This window comes from Dipodomys spectabilis, unplaced genomic scaffold, assembly GCF_019054845.1.
Source record: "Dipodomys spectabilis isolate Male_0828 unplaced genomic scaffold, ASM1905484v1 ptg000113l, whole genome shotgun sequence".
NCBI classification, from domain to species: Eukaryota; Metazoa; Chordata; class Mammalia; order Rodentia; family Heteromyidae; genus Dipodomys; species Dipodomys spectabilis.
This window is the reverse complement of record NW_024870790.1, coordinates 2,380,813-2,398,151: the sequence shown is the minus strand read 5'-3', so window position 1 is coordinate 2,398,151 and position 17,339 is coordinate 2,380,813. Positions and strand designations below refer to the sequence as shown.

At 36.8% G+C, this 17,339-nt stretch overlaps 1 protein-coding gene across 1 annotated transcript in view; it reads right to left on the bottom strand.

Annotated features, from left to right (window-relative positions):
• Nucleotides 1-17,339, bottom strand: part of Il1rapl2 (interleukin 1 receptor accessory protein like 2) — a 1,053,788-nt gene that overhangs the window by 178,190 nt on the left and 858,259 nt on the right. The gene's annotated exons all lie outside the window — the stretch shown is intronic.

Genomic DNA, 17,339 nt, shown 5'->3' with positions numbered 1-17,339 from the left:
GGTTCCCTCACTATGCCAATTGGTGTGTATCCAGGAACTTTCAACTACTTGAGCCATTCGTCTGAACAAAAACTAAGGTGAGTCCATGAAAGAAAAAGAATGTCCCAAAAGGCATTTCTAAGCCAAAGGTAAATTATTTATTGCCTCCTCCCACATCCACAACTTTGTTACTCTTCTCTCTCCTACTTAGCAATATAGAAAATTAAAAGATTTTAATTTATTCTTAAAATTCCCATTAAGTATGTTAAGTAATACAACTTGGCCCCTCAAAAAACTAAAATGAGCCTTAAAGTGATCAAATGAAAAGAGTTGTCAAAGCCCCCCTCCTTTAAAGGTTACCCCAAATGATCCTTTCTCTGTTTAATTCTCTGAGCTGTCTTTCCTGGAGGAGCCTCAAGGACTTGGTTTGATAATTCTTTGGTTTGACAGATTTGTTTGTTTGTCCTGTCCTGCAGCCATTACGTACTTAAGTTGTGAAATCTGTCTGCTGCTAGCTCATCTCTTTCTGAATTCAGGCTATCCTGTTCTTATTGTTAAAGTTCCTACATTAACAGGATTCCCAGCTGTCCCTAGGGTTGGTGAGTCAAGGTGATTGCCATGGGCCTTCATTAGGGGAAATGGTGGATACATACTATTGGCAACAGAACAGAATTTGCTTGGTGGACACAAGGGAAAGAGCCTTTGCCAAAGCATGCTAGAATAAAACATGAGGCTCACTTGCCACTGGTTCTTAACCTTCCTCCTCCTACCAGCGCAAAGGAATAAACATAGAACCTAGGAAATAGACTTTTCCAAGTCTTCTGCTTTGTATATGACTGAGGCTGCCCGTTGATAAGCTTTTTTTCCACTTAATTTAACCTAATTTTACTTGATACAAATGTAGGTTTGGGGGCAGAAAAACACACAGGATAATTTGTCAGAATGCTCCACTGAATGATCTTCACGTTAGCATAGATTTATCAAATAGCACATCCATTTAATGTAGGCTGGCTTTCTCTGAGGAATTTAGTTGATGCAGATAAGTTTATAAAAACAACCTGTGGTATAGGACTCCAAAGAGATGGAGTGACATGCTTATGGTTTTGGTATGCATGGTAAGGCAAAAGAACAAGGCTGCTTCTAGGGACTATACTGGCTTCTTAGGCTCTCAGTGTAATCATGTCGACACATCATAGGGATCACACATGATTTATGTAGGCCTGGGCTTAGAAAGAAGCCTAATATTTTATTTTTCAGCACTTTTTGCCACCTTATGGACATTCTGATGCAATATGGACTAATGGATAACATTAGGCTGTGCTATTAGGGCCAGCATTGAATATTGGCTTCATCTCTTCGTATTTTTGTTATCTTAAATGAATTAGTTTGTTCCATTCTGGATTTTAGTTCTCTGTCATGTTGAGTAACCTTGCATTTAAACATATTTTGTATATTCTGAGACTCATCTTGAAACTTAATCCTCACTATGAGATATTAAGAGTTTGGACAAGAAAAGCCTTTAAGAGGTGATCAGGGTTCTCCCCTTATGAATAGCTTAATAAATTCAAATAATTAATAGATTAATGGTTTATTAATGGGTTATCTACAGAGTGGTCTATTATAATGTTTTCTCTCATACCATATGATGTTCAATTGGTCTCTTAGAATGCAGCATTAAGGCCATCAACCAGATTTGGTCCCTCAATGTTGGCAAACTTAGTTTCTTTATAACTTACATAGTCTATGTACTCTGTTATTAGCATCAGAAAACAGGCTAAGACACATAGCAGTACCTACAGTACAAACTTACTGTGAAGAGTAAATGTGATAATAAATATAAATTAACTTGTATCTCTCAGCAATCTATTCATAATAGTAGCTGTCAATAGTTGTATATATAGCAAAAATAGTACTAGTAGAAATGTTAATATGTTAATTGTTTTTATTTCTTCTCAAGCTGATATTTCAGTGATTACTAAATTATTACTGAATGTCATGGTCGAGGCCAGTTTACTAATATTTCCTTGGAGAAATTAAAAAACTCAATGTGTTCAGTTACTTTTTAAAGTTTAGGATAGTTAGAAAATTAAACATAGTTGTTATTTAAACTTTTGCTTTCCTCATGTGAATTTATTTTATGGGTTGAAAAATCATGATAGGGTTTACATTTTTCCAGAAAGTGAAACTAAAGTCACTGGTATGACAAAACACACATGAAAAGTTACTTAAAGAAATAAATTGCATTATTGAGCACTGATATTCCCAAGTGCTAAATGTAAATATAACTAGTCAGTACAATTTTTTCCACAAATGGAAAGCTAATCCATAAGACATATAAACCAAGTAAAATGAAAGCATCTGGAAAATACCAAGAATATACCACTAAACATTATTTCTCAGAAGAAAGGGTTGCAACTTCACTAGAATTTCTATCTCATGGGACTTGATTCCCAAAGAAACAGAAAGGTCACAATATAAAAGTAGCTGGAGGACAAGATGGCTTCACAATTCAGACACAAGGACAACATTAACTTATTATACCTATTTATTCAACAAATATCTATTGATCATTCGACTCTGGAAAAGAATTAAAATAAAACCACCAATATATTTCCAATGTCTCCTATTCGCCCAAGTCATAGAAATAATATGAAGTCTGATATATGATACTAGAGTTTGGCCTCCGTTTATTTATACTTTCAAGGGGGCGGGTAGCTTTGGAAAGCTCTCATCTGCTATCATTGATCGCTAATAAAACTTTCATCAGATTTGCTTGGCTTTTTCTATCTCTTTACCTTTGGCATTTGGAATTTAAAGAGTTAATACTAAAAAGGAAATGTTCCAATCCTATTGAGGTACAGTGTGTTAGTTCAGAAAAGGTATTAGTCACAGTGATTTAAAATGATTTAGAGCATAATTAAAGGTACTTGTAGGAAACATGTCAAATGTAAATATTAAAATATCTAGCCAAGGCTAGCAGGCATGGTCTTTGTCTTATATAGCCTCTATGTTTGACATATCACTTAACCTTGAACATAGCAAATGACCCCCTCCCTCAAAAAATATAGTTTGCCCCAGGAAGTATCCCCAATGTGAGGCAGTCATGTATATTTGTTAATCTATAACTATGTGAATGGAAGCTGGTCAAAGGAACTTGCAGTCTTTCTGCTTCTAAAACGATTATGAAGTATGCATTGGACAGAACATTGAAAGTTTTCCTTCAACTGGGAACATCTTGAACTCTTCAGGGCTCACATAACTTCAGAGCAATGGAAAGCACATTTTTGACTGTGTCCTAGTTCCTACCACAGAATGGAAAAAGAAATGCTGTTTCTTGGGGGTGGGGGGGAGTGGAGGACTGTGGTCAGTATGAGGGGAAACTATTATATTCTAGCACTTTAAATGACTTCAGTATAGGGTTATAGGAGGGGGTGGTAGGAGTTAGGGTATATGTTTCCTCATAAATCAGTATACTCTGAAAAAATTATGTCTGCAATTTTGTCTGATTAAAGAAATACCTAGTATTAAAAATCTGTTGTATGAGAATCAAATGAATCAGAATAATAGATACTGAGAGCCTCTTATTTGTAAGGTAAAGGAATGCCAAATAGCGAGACTGTGATACAACTACAATCTTGTTGTGTATGACAGAGCATACACAGAGTGGCAGATCATATGCTTCATTGTATTAGTGCCATTAATGTTTATCAAGAAGGATAATATGTGACCATACAGTTAAGGGGATAGAAATTCTCTGCCTCTACCTTTTTCAAACAGCTCCATCAAGCTATACTCCATGAGAACATCTAAATATATTTTAGGTATCGTTTTTGGCAATTATTTGAAGAAGTAACTTCCTACTAACATCACACAGGTCCACATACACACACAAATACACACACATACACAAACACATACACACACACACAAGATGTTGAGATTTTTCCATTATAAACGAAATGCCTTACCCATAGTAGGTGCTTAATAAAATTAGGTTGAGTGAATGAATTTGTAGGAGTTGCCTTATGTAATTATATATAGTAGTTTCTGCCCTTCTCTGCATGAGATATATTCCAAGACCCTCATTGAATTCCTGAGAAAATGGGTAATATTGAACCCTTATATATACTGCAGTTTTGTATGTGTACATAATTTATATGATAGAGTTTAATTTCAAAATTAGGAACAGTAAAAAATTAATAAAAGTAACTGATAACAAATTAGTACAGTTATAATAACATACTGATAAAAAGTTATTGGAAGCTTATAGCTGCTGAATTGGAGAATTATCTATTTAATATTTTTAGACCACAGCTAATTTAAAACTGGAGTTGGGACTACAGTAGTTAATTAATAATATTGTACAATATTCTCATGCTATCTGATACTTCCACAGCATTTCAGAAGTTTTTCCCATTAACTTTAACATTTACCAGGGAGTAAAGTAATGTGGGTATTGTACATAAGTTTTTTCAGGAAATTATACCTGAGCTTTCTTACAGAGTATAACCTCCCCAAACAAAATGATCAGACTAAGGCTTCTGAATATTGTCAACATGACCAGTACTGGAATCTATGTTTAGAAGGTAAACAGGTTGCTGACCTACATATCTATTTGAAAGTTTGATGTTGTTGCTGTTATTACTATTATTATTATTATTATTATGTAGTTGTACAAAGGGATTAACCTCAAGTTATGTAGTTCATATTTTACATAGTGTACATTGGCTACAATGACTACATTTGCTTACCCTTGTTCCTGGGTTCCTGTGCCCCCTTTTCCTCCCCTCCAATACATGTTTGATGTTTTAAACCAAAGATTGAGTATGACTAGACTGATTCCTCAACTACTTCATTATCTTTAATTCTAACTTTGCACCAATGGGTGATTTGCTTAATGTATATAAATAGAATCAAAGGATGTTCTCATAAATTGTACCCATTGGTGTATTGTGTACAGTCCTTCTTTTTATACATTTATTTATTTTTGTCGGTTGTGGGGCTTGAACTCTGAGCCTGGGCTCTGTCCCTGAGCTCTTCAGCTCAAGGCTAGAGCTCTACCACTTGAGCCACAACGCCACTTCCGGTTTTCTGGTGGTTAACTAGAGATAAGAGTCTCACAGACTTTCCTACCCTGGCTGGCTTTGAATGGCAATCCTCAGATCTCAGCCTCCTAAGTAGTTAGGATTATAGGCATGAGCCACGCCGCCCTGCATGTGCTGCCCTTCATTTCCCACCGCACATCTAGCAATGTGATCTTCTCCAGCCTAAGGAAATCATACACCATTTGCTATAGAGAAGAAAGCCTTCATATTTCTCCCATAAATAATTGGCACTACTATCTTATTCCCCTAAACATGGCATTAACTTAGAGCTGATTGTGCATTCAAGTGTCCTCCTAGACAGTAAAAGGGTCCAGGTGCCCACTTGTTATCTAGTTTCCCTCTGGACCCTTCAATGCTTCCTGCTTGATGGAAAAGAAAATTAAAACGTTCCTCTTAGTTGATCCTACTCAAGAAAGACAGCTCTTAGACAACTAATGTCAAAGTGCTATGAATTATATTCTTAGACAGGTGATAATCATCCCAAGACTAAATGTCAGATCTTTCTGAATTAGTCTCACTGATAGTTACCTGAGCTACTAGCAGGTGAGAGACTGTTGTTTTTAGATCTTGCATGACCTGATTACCCAAATGGGCCAATGGGTCTTCACTATCTTCTTTTCTGCTTTGCTGTCTCTGACCCTCAGCATCTCTGACACTCAAGAAACACTCCTTGACTTAAGACGCCCCCTAGCTATGACATTCTCCAGTATTTCACAGAAAAGTTACTTGAAATATTAGCTTATATTTGAAGTTGCTTTACCTTCCTTCCTACTCACTGCTTATTTGAAAGTCATTAATCCACAGCATATTCACAAAACCAATGAACAATCTTCTCCCATGATGGTAATTTACTTCTTGATCTCTCTTGAACATTTGAAATTCCTTCTTAAAATTTTATTTTCTCAGTGGAGCACCAATGGTTCATGCCCATAATCGTAGCTATTTGCTCAGGGGACTGAGATCTGAAAATTGTGGTTTGAAGTCAGAAGTAGGGCTATGATTCAAGTGTTAGAGTCCTACGCCTAGAACAAAAAATCTCAGGGATAGAGAACAGGCTATAAGTTCAGGCCCAAAGACCAGCACCAAATTATTTAAAAGATTATTTTCTTGGAGCTGGGGATGCAGTCCAGGCTTGAACACTGGCCTAATATTCCCAAGGTGCTAAGTTTGATACCTGCCATTGCAAAACAAATACTTTTCCTTAGGCTTTCATTAAACTCCTTTATTTTAAGCCTACTTGTTGGTAATTTCTTTCCAATATTCTGCATGGTCTATATATTCCTCATGGGCTGCTCCTAGTTTATTAAATACAGATGTTCCTCATGCCGTCTTCTTTAGCTTCCTACTCTGACTCTATAATGTTTTCTGAGATATTTTCCAAAACCATTATCTAAACTGGCAGCTATATATGGTATACCTGTATAATTACTTCATAATTCCTAATTTAATTCTAGGGTTTTTCTAAACCAACATTTCAAACTAGATGTCTCATAATCATTTCATATTCAATCTATACAAAACGGAACCTAATTTAGTCCCTTAAAATTTGTTACCCCATTTCTGAGAATAGCTACCTTTGCATATGTGTTGCCCTAAGTTAGAAATTTGCCAGTCATCTCAATGTCATCCTTTTCTGTATTACTAATCTCTACTCACACATTCACAAAATCATATTGCTTTGGACTCCTTACTAACATCAGCATTAGTTATCTACAATGCTATTTTCACTACCTTAAATTTGAATTTAATCTTTTATTTTGCTGTATAACAATACTATCCATTCCATTTTCCATATAGGCATCAGAGTGAATCATATCCATTTACAGAATTAAAAAGTTGCATGGTTTCTCACTAACTTTGGGTAGTGAATGAAACTTCATTAAGTTCCTTAATGGGGTTTAAAAAGCTCTACAAGATAACTTTATCTCGACCTCTTCTGTATATTTTACTTTTCTAAAACGATGTTAAAATATAGTTAATTCTTTCCAAATAAATCAAATTACTGTAATTTAATAACATTAAATGGACTGCAGCAGAAAACTCTGTAAAGAGATCAACAGTCAATAGTTTACTATTGCAGATTATACAGTCTTAATTATAAATTTGACATTGTAGAGTGAAAACAAACATACATAATCCATAAGTTAAATGAAAAGACATGGATATGCTTAATAAAAATTTATTTATGCAAACAGAGGCTGGCTGCATTTAGCCCTCAGGTCATCATTCACTAAATGCTGAAGTAGGGGATACTGTTAAATAAAGAAATCTTGTCTACATCCTCTTGTACAACTCAATCTTGATTTTTGTGTTGATTGGGATTTTTCATGTTAAGTTTATTTTTAAACGTTACACCTGTACTTAAGACTAATGTCAAATAATTTCAATCCATAAAGTATCTTCCTGGCTACAATACAAAATTAAGCTTTCATAAACATTCCATAAATCTCTATTTGCACTTGAAAAATAATCTTCAAGGAATTCTTTGCTTCAACAGAGTTAACCTTTTCACCTACTCTTGTAGTCCCTTTCCTTTTCCTGATTCTATAGTTTCTTGTAAATTTTCCCTTTTCTGTTTTTAGGTTTTTTACTATTGTGGGAAGTGGCTGACACTGAATGCTCTATGGCCTATTCTATGACTCAGAGAATCCTTACTATGTAAGCAGAGGGTGAAAGAAGGAAGGAAGGTGAAACCATACCTGTAGTCCATGCTACTCAGGAGGCTGAGATATGGGGATTGCAGTTCGAATCCAGCCTAGACAGAAATGTAAGTAAGATTCTTATCTCCAATTAACCATCAAAAAGCCAGAAGTGTAGCTATGGCTCAAGTAGTAGAGCACTAGCCTGAGTGAAAAAGTTAAGTAAGAGTGTGAGGTCCACAGCTCAAGCCTCAGTAATGGGGAAAAAATGTGTGAAATGGAAACATTTTGGATATCTTCATTTATAATGATGGAGATAAAGTTTTTTTAAAAAAAATTGATGCTGAAGTCTCATTTAGAGACTGCAAAGGAATGTTTTATTAATCTCCTCCTTACAAAGTTAGTAGAAATAAAGGAGTTCAATCACATATATAAATAAAGTTAGTGGTTATCTCTGAGCTACTCCACTGTCTCCTTTACAATACTTTACTACTACCCTGAAATTGTAGATATATTTTCTCAACAAAAGAATATTAGGATAAAGGGGCCTTAACTCGCTTTTGATTTTCCTTTTTGAAATAATATTTTATTAATACATACCATGCATTTTACATACCTGATTCTTAAAAAAATAATATACAGTATATGGTATATCTAGGATAGGTAGACTATCACAAAACCAAGATTAGGGTGATTGGAGATAATGCTTGGATGTAGAAGGGAGGCATTATCACTCAAAATTCTTCCTAATTCGATTCTTTCTGAGCTAGGAGGAATAACATAAAACTGTAATATCTATTGTGTTTGTGCCTGTTGTTTATTATGTCTCTGTCTCCATGTGGTCTCATTGACTCTCTCTCTCTCTCTCTCTCTCTCTCTCTCTCTCTCTCTCTCTCTTTCTCTCTCTCTCACACACACACACACATATTTTGACAATAGTTTTTTGTAAAACCTTAGGAGTAACAGTGCTAAAAGAGAAAGGCAACTCATTGGGGCAACTCTTGGATTTCTTCTTTTATAGGGTTTAATCTTCCTCTGAAGAAACTTTTCATAAATCCCTAGATAAATGCCACAGGCTGTAGATATTTAGTAAAGGTTCTATGGGAAATTATTATGAAATTTCTAATGCATCAACAAACATTATATTTAATAAGCTTAATTTTATTCCAGGCCAAGAAAATCCAAGACAAATTGACAAATGAGATTTTATATATCGGTTCTCAACATTAACCAACATGTAATGGTATGGTAAGGGATACCAAATAATTCAGAATGACATAATCTATTGCAATGGAATTAAAGATTTACAAGTAAATGAGTCCTCAAGGGAAAAAAAGGAAAAAAGGATCACCCATCAATATACCTTTGGTGACATTTAATTAAGTTGGATTTCCTCTAGTCTGCTTGCAATCTTCTGAGAAAATCTGTGTTGGAGGGGTAGTCAGGATAGGCACTGATGCTAAAAAATGTATTCTGACTTTTTTCTATTAGAACTATAGAAATTCAAACGTGTTGGACTGTTTGTGCATGGCTGTGTACAGATGTCTTCTTGCTAATATATGTCAGAGTGTAGAGAATGTTCATGTTTTTAATAGTTCAGGGGCTTTATATCTAAGTTACCTTCCTCATAAATTTACAGCCTTAGCCTTGAGGGAATGTAGTGCTCTGGTTTCATGCTTAGTGAAGTATTTGATTTATTGTTTTACATCCCTTTTCCTCTGCACTACTTCTACCATCCCCTCTTTTATCTTGGATAGACAGTATATCCTACAGTCTGGTTCTTCCAGGCATTTCTTCCTCTACCAGGTGTTTGTCTTAAAGATTCCACTTTAAAAACTTCCTAAATTGAGGTAAGTAATTTTCTGATCTCTGTTTCTATATTTACAGCTATATAGGTTATAAAATTTTAATGATCTAGCTGGGTACTGGTAGCTCACGCCTGTAAACCTATCTACTTAGGAGGCTGAGATTTGAGGATAGCAGTTCAAAGCCAGCCCAGGCAGACCTCTTATCGCCAATTAACCACCAGAAAATCAGAAGTGGTACTGTGGTAGAGCCCTCAGCTTGAGCTGAAGAGCTCAGGGACAGCACCCAGGCCCAGAGTTCAAGCCCCAAAACTGACAATTTTTAAAAAAATAATCTGCTGTGCCCTTTTGCTCAACATATGTATTTGGGGAGATCAATGAGACTATAGTTCATCTGGGAATATCTGGTGGTAGAGTAGAAGAACATTTGCAGAATGGATGCTGAGAGGGATCATCTAATCCATGTTCCTGACATCAAGTTAGTGAGTAAATTATTTAGATCTCAGGATTATCATATTTTCCTTTGAAGAGCCTCAATAGTTTCCATGCAGCTGTTTCACTCTTGTTTATCTCTAGAGAACAGTTAAATCTTCTTCTTTATGTCTAATTGGAATATTCTTTACTAAAGTTTTATCTCATTGGTTTTTTTCATTCCTCTGCTTAGATAGAAATAAAAGGTTTAAAAGTCTCTTCTAAAAAGTCATCCTTATAATTGAGGCATTAATTTGATCACTCTTAATAAGGCACCACTTTTCAGGTTATGTGGGGTTTCAGATGCATTTTACATGTTGTCTGTACTAGGTTTCTAGCACACATTGGGTGAGAATAGGGAGAGACCACAATGAAGAAAAGAAAGTTGAGAAAAGACAACAGATGGCTTGGCGGGTCATATACATTTCTAGCCCATCCACTTTCCCACTTGTCACAAACAGAAAGCTAGATATCAGCATCCACTCCACCTGCTCCTTCATGTTACACATAGACTTGGTTCCCAAGCCCTACCAATTCCATTCCTGTTCTCTGAAACCAAGCCATTCTCTTTTCTTCTAGCATCTCTTGCCCCTCTCCCACTGTCCTATATTTATGCCATTGAAAATATGCATGTTGTGGAAACTATGTGAAGAAATGTTCAACATCCCTGGCCATAAAGGAAATGCACATGGAAACAACTTTGAGATTCTATCTCACTCTAGTCAGAATAGTTATAAAAAACACAACTGCATGTGAAAATGTGGGCGGAAAGGCAACCTAATACATTATTGGAGGGAATGTAAACTAATACAACCACTATGGGAATCAGTATAGAGGTTTCTCAAAAACATATACAGACAAATTTATGATCCTACCATATCACTATTGAGCATATATTCAAAAAAGTGTACAAGAGATGGTAGCACACCTATGTTTAAAGCAGTACTGCTTATGACTCTGAAGATATGTGCCCAATAATTGACATTTGGATCAAGAGATATGGTACATATGTAAAACAAAATGTAATTCAGCGTTAAAGAATAAAATTATGTCACTCGTAGGATAATGGATGGGAATGGAGATTATCATGTTAAATGAAATAAGCTAGGTCCAGAACCTATAGTGTATACTGTATGTGTGTGTACCACGTGTACATGGGCACGTGCATGCATGCACATGCACGCATACACACACACACACACACACACACACACACACACACACACACACACACACACACACACACACACACACACCATGACTGCAATTGTGAAACTCTTTAGGGAGATGAGGGAGAAAGGAAGATAATGATGAAGAGTGAGTAATATCCAAATGTGTTGTGACTATGTGAGTCAATTGCATTAGGAAACCCAATAAAAACTGTTGCACCGGGCACCAGTGGCTCAAGCCTGTAATCGAGCTACACAAGAGGCTAGGATCTGAAGATCATGGTTCAAAGCCAACCTGGGCAGGAAAGTCCATGAGACTCTTATTTCCAGTAAACCACCAGAAAACCAGAAGTGGCACTGTGGCTCAAGTGGTAGAGCATTAGTCTTGAGCTGAAGAGCTGAGGGACAGTGACTCAGCCCAGAGATCAAGCCCCATGACCACCATCACCAACAACAAAAACTGTTGCAAATAAGGGGCACAGGAGGACTAGAAACAGAACAATAGTAAAGGTTAATCTGATCAAACTACAATACATGCATACATGCATGCATGAAATGACACAAAACTCCTTTGTACAATTAATGCACATAAATACAAAAAGACAAAAAAGGATGTATATGGTAGTGCAAGTCTATTATTCAGCACTAAAGAGAAGTAGGAAGATCATGAATTTGAGGCCAGCCTGGTTTATTACCACTCCTCCTTCAACCAGAATATACATGTTCCAATTTTAGAGTAAGCAATGGCTTTATTTCCCTGATGATACTTGTATAAACAAAGCACTTTGGTTTGTTTTCCTCTTACCTGGCTTCCATCCATACTAGTTCCCTGTCCTCTTCTATTCCCACATGAATCCCTACAAGCCAAGTTAAAATGGCAGTTTTCTGATTGTAAAGCTGACAAGACACTCTAAAGACATTCACTAGCCAAATTGCTCTCTGTAGATTGTTTAATTTGTGGAACCTGTTCCATAATCACATTTTTCTCCTGACTACCCTACAACCCTTCCTTCTCCTTTTTGCTCCATTTCCTTTCCCTTGCTGACAGTAGATGGTCAGTGGAATCCTGGAAAGAAAATCTGGCACCAATACAAACTTGGTAAAGCAAAAGAAACTGTTCTTCAATTAACTAATATTTTATAAGTATAGGCTTTGATGGGAGAATAAGCTCATTTATACAAATGGCACAGGTGGTAAAGATATGCAATCCCAGTATGTTGATCCATTTAAAGTCACGTCAATCCTTCTGTATCTTGTTTATAAGTTGAAATTAAAGTCCCTGGAAATGTGGTACACTGGTGGCTCACACCTGAATCTCTAGCTATGTATGAGGCTGATATCTGAGAATAATGGTGTAAAGCCAATCTGGGCAGAAAAATCAAAGAGACTCATGTCCAATTAAATACCAAAAATGTGGTAGAAGTGTGACTCAAGTGGCAAATCTCCCGACTTGAACAAACAATGAAGGGAGAGTGCCCTGGTCCTGAGTTTAAGCCCCACTACTGGCACATACACAAACACTAATAAAACCTGGTAGCCATTTGGCAGATGGGTCACTAGTTACAGGAGTTGTAAAAGAGATGCCTTACTCTCAGTTCATTCCAGCAAAATGGAAACCTTCTATCACAACAGAATTTCTGGGTTTCCAGGTTTTCAAAATTTAGATACTTGCCAGTAGCCTTTTAAACTGAACTTTATTCTTAATATTTTATTTATATTCAACTCCTAGATCGAATTCACTTTTCAACAGACATTGGGTTGTAAACCCTATTACCTGGCTCTGCAGAGCCAAAGGCAAATGTCAATGGTTTGGCTCATCCCCTGAGAGAATTCTAAAATGGACTACATTTTCCTTTTAAAACATCCATTTCCTTAAGAATTAATGCATTCACAAACACATTAGTTCTCAAAGATTTGTAATGAACCCTTGAAAGTTTTGAAGAGGCAATAGGTGTTGAAATTAGCATTATATAGCTGAGAAAACTGGGGACTTTGAATTACTTGAAGAATAGAAATGATGCTGTTGGCTAACCTCCAACACAGAAAGAAGTCTCAGCTTCCCTTTGTGAGAAGCCACCTAAGGCTCTGGTAAAGGTAGAGTAGCAAGTGTCTTCACTGCTTTGTTTGTTGTCTAATACTCAGAAAACTCAAAGCCTCTGACTGTGTGGAGGAAAAAAAGGGAGGAGGGAGAGGCAAGGCAAGGCAGAGAAGGCATGGGGTGAGCCTCTGACTTGCTGCTCATTGAAAATAATGAATGGGTGAGTCAGACCCATGCTACAAGTGATCTTACCACATCCTGGCTTCCCCATACCACATACAGGCTACAGTGTAAGACAGGCAGTATACCATTTGGCTTTCTTTGCTAACAATGTCCACCAGCCTATTATTCTGACATTCCCAAAGTATTACTACTGTATTATTTGAAAGGAAAAGGTGGATAGGCAAGGCATTTTTGAAGTTATTTCATTAAAGTTGACAGCTTTAGACAGAGCTTCTGAGAAAGAAAGAAAACCCTTACTATCAAACAACTACTTGCTAGTCATCAAATACAAAGTAGTCCTTTAAGTTTTTCTCATATCCTAAGTTGATTTGCCTTAGTTTCCCAGACTACTTGTTTCAAAGAGGGCAGTAGTTACAGAATGCATGTCTGAAGGGCTAGTCACATGTGAATGCTAAATTTCAGTATACAACTAGATATCTCAATTCTTTCTGTGTGTGCTTATGCACATACGCATGTGCCTCTGTGTGTGTGTGTGTGTGTGTGTGTGTGTGTGTGTGTGTGTGTGTGTGTTACAGTTCTGGAGCATGAACTCAAGATTCTAGCTCTGGGTTGGTTTTTTTTCACTCAAGGCTCATTCACTAAAGCCATGCCTCCACTTCCTGCTTTTGCTGATTAATTGGAGATGAGTCTCACAGACCTTTCTACCTGAGCTGGCTTTGATTCATGAACCTTAGATCTCATCCTCCTGAGCAGTTAGTATTACAGGCATGAGCCACCAGAGCTACACTATCAGAGCACCAAAATTTGCAAGAATTTACTGAACTTGGTGTCATTATCTGGATATTTTGGCCCACTCCCTAAATTCTCATGTTGAAATATAATCACCAATGAAATTGCATTCTAAGGAAAGGCCTTTAGAAGAAAGTAGAATCCTCATGAATGTGTTTATTGCTCTTTTAAAAGAGGCTCTAGGGAGCTCCTCTGCCCCTTCAATCTTGTGAGGACCCTGGGAGATAGCAGTCTTTGAAGCAGATCACAAGACATTCTCTCTTGCCGGCAGCTTGTTCTTCAGGTTCCCAGCATCTAGATCTATGACAACATAAACTTCTGTTGTTCATCAGCCACACATTCATGGTAGCACTGCTATAAAATCCCGAATGTTCTAATGTATATGGGGTGGGAGAAGAGATTGGGGATGACAGTGCCATTAAAACTTCCCTATGCCACTGTCAGTCCTATAATGTGTTTATTTTGCTGCATTTCTCACGTTCTCATGGTTTGTACATATTTTGCTCTGGATATCCTTGACTTTGTTTTTTTAAGCATTAAATATAGGGGCATCTGCTTTGCTAATAACCCACATTGATAATCTTAGTTCCGTATTCTGAGAATGCAGGAAACTATGCCTCAATTTTCTCATCTGCAAAGTAGATATACTTATTAATACTTTGTAGTTTTGTTGGAAGGATTAAATGAGACTATCTTTAAAATATTTATACATATCTATTTGTTCTTCCTTTTCTGAGATCTCTCAGGTGTGTGTGTTTCTTCCTCTGATCAAAAAACTGTTTCTTTTTGTTCAATTATGTCCATGCTTCTCAAAGCTTATTGAGTATGTATACCTCTCTGCTTTAGGAAGAATACAAAATGCAAGTACCGCTGTGGTTACAAGTATGAGATTTAGTGCCAGACTGCTTGAGTACAAACCCCAGTTGTGACTGACTATGTTTCCTTGGGGGAAATTAAATGCTCTTGTTCTCAACTGCTTCACTTGTAAAACAAGGATAATAGTGACTCTATCCCACAGGATCTCAGTGAAGATGGAATGAATTCATGTGGTTGGAACCTAATAGGGGTTCAAGAAATGGACATTGTTAAAAATAGCTATCTTCTAAGAGAGACCTAACCTAACTACCCTATTTAAAATAGTAGCTATTCTCTTAGCTTATCCTGCTTCATTTTTATTCTTAGAGATTACCACCTCTGACAAAGCCTACGTTCATGAATTTGTACTTTTTTTGTGTGTAGGGGCAGTCCTAGGGTTTGAACTCACTTCCATGGTTGCTAAGGAAGCTACTGTACCACGGGACCACACCTCTAGTCTTATTTTGCAAAGTTTTTTTTGTTGATTATGAGGCTTTGAACTCATATGGGTACTTTTGCTTCAGATGTCAGCCTCCTGAGTAGCTGGGATTACAGGCATGAGCCACGGGTATAAGATGACGGATCTTCTGGCTCAGGTGAATTATGATGAGCTAGTTTTTTAATGCAATAGATCAGCCATACAAATGTAAAAGAAAACCCAAACAACATCCCACTTAAATCAGGCCTATAATAAAATCAAATCTGAGGTCCTATGGAGCATTTACTAATGAAAACTAGATAGCTTACTCTGGAATCTTTGTCACTTCTCTCATTGAGTGTTGTGGAAGACAGGTGAATAGTAAGTATTTTGCTTTATTTTCTTCTCGTTGGTTTTGTGACTACACTGGAAAATGAAGAGTAGAATGGGGATAGGAAAAGAATTGGTGAAATGTCCATAAATGTAGGGGAGAGTGTTTTTTCATAGGGCATCTAATATTTGGATAAAGAAAAATTGTTTCCACAGTAGAGTAAGTGAATAATATAAGGTCAAAGATTTGGCGAGCAGTCAGTGTCCTTTGTGAAAGGTTTGGTTCTCAGAAAGCACTGTAAAATCAACAAGTTCATATTCATAGTCAACAATCTTGAACCCTTTCTCCACCCTCTAAAATGTAAAATTCATTTATTTTGGATGAGCCTAAGCTCTCTCTTGCCATTTCTATTAAAACTTGCTTGCTACCTGCATTTATAGTCAGCTTACAAATGCTAGGTGGCTGTGTGACCCATTTCTTCTCCCAGCAAAACTGTGTAAAGATGACAGAACATTAGTGTAGATTACATCTGTAAGAGTAAAGTCCATCTAGGCACTAGTGGCATACATCTGTAATGTAGTCTACTCCAGGGACTGAGATCTGAGGATCATGGTTGGAAAATCCATGAGACTCTTATCTCTGATTAATCACAGAAAAAGCCAGAAGTGGAGCTGTGACTCAAATGATGGAGCACAAGTCTTGATCAAAAGGAGCCAGGAATAGTGCCTAGGCAGGACCATAAGCAACAGCATCAAAAAAGAGTATGTATACATGTGTCCATCCAACAGTCAAAGTGGAAAAAAAAGAGGTAAAGCTCTAAGTGGGCATCTTCCTTGAACTTTGAACACAAAGTATTTATTCATTTGAGCTGTCAAGGCTCTTAACCACAGTGCTAATACAAGTTTTGAGTAGGATCATTTCTTTAATTATGTAGCAAATATCTACTTGTGTATTGTTATACTCTTCGCAAAAATTGCTCAAGCAAGTTTGGATGACTATGGTGAGCTGGTGGATTACTATATAGAGGAGCTAAGGAAAGAGAGGGGTTTATGTGCAATATTTGTACAGGTTCCTGAACCATAAAAGAGGATCAAGTTAGTATGGTTCCTACTGCCCCATACTATCCCAAGGAATGGGATCTGACACTTGTGGACAGAAAGGAAGCTACTTTTTTAAACAGTAGTGATAAGCAAGTACAGAGATCTAAGTCATGCTGTCTTAGTACTCAGAGGACAAAATGTTATCAATAAAGGGCAAAGAGGCACTTTTCCCAATTTCGTTCATAGTGACACTGACACAGCGTGATGAGGAAAGCCCCTAAAGTGTTTTAGCTCTTCACACAGATTGTTCCTTTAGAGAACATAGGAAGGGATTATCCTAAGCAAGAAATCATGACACTACAAGATTTTATATTCAAGTATCTTGTTGGAGATTAACATCAGCAAAGTGCCTGAAGAGGATAAATATGAGAATACATTCAGTGAGCATATTTGAGACATCTCCAGAAATTTTCCTATATAATTGGATGACACTTAAGAAGAGTCAAGACATCCTAAA